Here is a 4015-nt window from a genome sequence, read left to right as displayed (position 1 = left end):
ATTATTATGTAGAGAGAGGCAAATTGCTAACCTTTGTTATCCTTGTTAAATCATTTGGTTTTACAGATGAAGTTGAGAAGATCCGATAAGTTTGAAATTGTACAAATCGCATATCATTAAAAATGCCGTATACTTTCTGCTCTCTTCCGCTATTGGTTTTTGGTAATACCCTGAGTTAAGATCAAGATCGCTTTTTGTTGTTTTTCGATACTTAGTGAAGGAAATTTTTCATTGATCATGTAGTTATTGATACATCGATAATAAACGCCACTGGTCGTTTTAGCGTTGGTATCTGATTTTGCATGATATACTGTTTACGCTGATTTTTTATATTTATTTTATTTTTTATTTTATTTTAAACATCTTATTACTAATTACATAATATTACAAATTTTTATTTTAATTATACATTGCATAAAATAAAATAAAATAAGTAAACCTTATATCACGAACGTCATTTAGATCAATGGGTTAAATTTCATTGGAGTGAATGTTAGGTGGTTTTTCAAGAAAGTGGTTCAACTTTTGCAGATTACTAAAAAGAAAGGTGCGGCTTTTACTGCAAGCTATTGAATATTAATTAATGGCTAGACGGTCAGTTTTTTTAGACGGGGAGTAATGGATAGAAGTGCGAGATTCTTTGCTAAGGCATTAACATATTCTGTCAGTCTTTTATTGTATTTTTTTCTTATATTGTCAAATCCAGCATTAATTACGGGAATTTGTAGATCTCGGTGGATACTTTAAATCCTTATATACTATGGGGCACCAGTGGTTGTTTTCAGTATTTTTGACTGAGCTCTTTGCACAATTTCAATATTTGAAGCACTAGCATTACCAGATAGTTGGTTACCCTAAGTCCATATTGATTTTATGATGGTGTTATACAAAAGAAGTTTATACTCCAAGCATAGTGAGGAACTGTTATTAATGAGCCAATACAACTTAGAGACTTGAAGCTTTATCTGAATTTGTTTAGCTTCAATATGCTTGCACCAAGTTAGTCGTCTGTCTAGGAAAATACATAAGTACGTTATGTTATCTGCTTGTTGTATGATAATGTTGTTTGGTGTAATTGTTGGAGATGTACTTCGATTTAAAGTAAAAGTGATTTTATCATTTTACTAAAATAAAAGTATTTTAGTTCATTAATTTTAATGCGCTGTTTTGGCAACCATTTCTTCAACCGAAATAAGTGAGATTGAAGTTGTTCGAAGCTAGTTCGGCGTTTTTGTTTCAGCATAAAATTGCCGTATCATCGGCAAACGTAGTGGTGATAACTAAACTAGTTATTGGGATATCAGATGTACACACAAGACAGGGCCTGGAACACTTCCTTGTGGAACGCAAGCTTCTATTGGGAAATTAGTAGAAGTGTATAATTTATATTTGACTTTAAAGGTTCTATTCTACAGAAACGATTCTTAAATTGACTGGACATTTGCAGGTAATAGTTCCATGTTTTTCTTTAAAACCAAACTGGTGGGAGTGTATGAAGAGCCAAGCGTGGGATCTATATCTGATTTATGAATCATAATAATCATGGGTGTTTTCCACTCTGTTGGGTAAAAGCCAAATTTAATAATGGCATTAAAAAGTCTCGTGATGAAATTTATGGCCAAAAACAGTAAATTTTTTTTTATCATGATGGGTGAGATGTTATCATATCCTGGTCCCTTTTTGCAATCTAACTAAAACGTTAAATTTTCCTTCATCGCTTAGCGCCCAGTTTCCGAGAGAGTTTCTTATTAAAGAATCGGATTCTATGGGGGAATTTATACCTTTGCTAGTATTCCATAAGGATAAATGGTTTTTGCCATTTGGACATAGGTTTTGAATATACAGTGTTGTGCACAACAAAAGCAACCAAAATTTGCCCATCAAATAAATAAGTTTTTTGTTTACTTTTTACTTTACATTCTAAAATCTAAATACACAGTTTTATTTGTTATTGTATTAGCTATTATAAAAAAACAACAAAATCTACAATTCTTCATAACGGGTTAATTAATTCACACAAATAATAAAATATTGCGAAATGCGGCTGTGCAGAACAATAGCAACTGAGACAAGATCAATGATAGATCTATGACCAAAGTGCATTCTAGCAAGATATTTTTTTGATTTTTTGCATTTTTATGCTGTGATTTATGTTTTTAAGCAAATTAGAACATAAACACAAAATAGTTCAATATTAAATCAGGTAATGGAAGTACGTTTTTATTATGGCTCGTGACACGTATACTTTGAAGTTTAAAGAAGCAAGAATTGAAAAATATTTAAATGGCAGTGCTCAAATGAAATAGCCAAAATATTTAAAATTAATTAGTTTATTGTTTCGCAGCTTATAAAAAAATATAATTAGACAAAATACCGTTAAAACGGTTTATTTGGGTGAAGCCTCTCTTAAGATTACTTGTAGAATTGATCGAAACGTGGGTCAGTAATAATTTGAGCGTTCTTTTCAGGATTTAGACTAAGATTTTTTCATGAAATTCATCAAATAATAGCCCAACATGTTTACAAAAAAATTTTAGAGAGCCATATGGTACCCCATGGCGGATGAAAAATGTCACTCCGACGGGTATATCAGTACGATAACGACCCAAAACACACCTTAAAGCTGATAAGAGAATGGATTTTGAAAAATGGAATTCCAATTTTAGATTAGCCAGCCCAAACACCTGATTTTAATTCAATTGAGAACATTTTGGGGATCGAAAAGTTTCCATTTGTTTGAGGTCATGAAAGATGAATGGTGTAAAATTCCAAATAGTTTTATTAACAATTTAATATCACCTATGACACGTAGAAGTGCCCAAGTAATAAAAAGCAAAGGGTTTTATACAAAATTTAGAAAAATAATACAAAAATTTAATATAATAAATAAAGTTGCTATTGTTCTGCACAGCCGCATTTCGCAATATATTATTATTTGTGTGAATTAATTAACCCGTTATGAAGAATTGTAGATTTTGTTGTTTTTTTAAAATAGCTAATACAATAACAAATAAAACTGTGTATTTAGATTTTTGAATGAAAAGTAAAAAGTAGACAAAAAACTTATTTATTTGATGGGCAAATTTTGGTTGCTTTTGTTATGCACAACACTGTAATTATATTGTCTGACTTTGGTTTCCTTGCTTAATGCAGATCTAACTCTTCTTTGGGCTTCCTTGAGTAAGTTTTTCGCTGAAGGGGTAGATTTTTGCCATTCACACCATAACCTACGTTTTTGTGAAACTAAGTTTTCTATGCCACTATTTAAAGTACTTTATTGGATGGGCAAATATTATTGTCTTAAGGGGTGGTGTTTTCTGCTGCTGAAATCAGATTTGAGTTTAAAACCGGGGTTGCGTCCTTAATGTGCTATTTTCACTTTATTTTGTAATTTGTGTGTATGTGTGTACTTATGTGCGAGTCTATTCTAGGACTTGTATAGGAACAGTCATATAACTGAGGGTCACCAAGTGAGCAAAATGTAACTGGAGAATGGCCAGAAGATAAATCGCAGCTTGTGTATGTTGAAATAAAATTTCTGCTTATGCTTTTGGTCACGGCGAAATCTATTAGGTCTGGTAGTTTAGTTTATTAGTAGTTTTAAAATATAAAATAGGTTAAAATGCCGATCCTGAAACTTGAATTTTAATTGCCAAGAAAATTTGGATGTACATGATTCTGTATATGGAAATAAAATAAATAAAAAGTACTATATAGCTGAATTACATATATAAAATAATTAAAGAAATGTAATTGCATATTTTTCAGACATCCATCAACAAACGACGTGTTCTGATGATATTGGACACTTGAAGAAAAGTTTAATTTCAACTTTTAATGAAACATTTTGCAAACATATTTTGTGGACTTGTGAATCATGTGCACAAGTTGAAAAAGGATTCAACGAAGCTCTTTTGCGTCGAATTAAATCTTTAATACAATTTGCATAATGAAAAACTACTAATATTTAAAATTAGTTATGTTATACAAATAAATCGATGTGGACAGTTAATAC

Source organism: Teleopsis dalmanni, chromosome 1 (genome assembly GCF_002237135.1).
Source record: "Teleopsis dalmanni isolate 2A chromosome 1, ASM223713v2, whole genome shotgun sequence".
Lineage (NCBI taxonomy): Eukaryota > Metazoa > Arthropoda > Insecta > Diptera > Diopsidae > Teleopsis > Teleopsis dalmanni.
Note: the sequence above shows the minus strand (reverse complement) of the source record.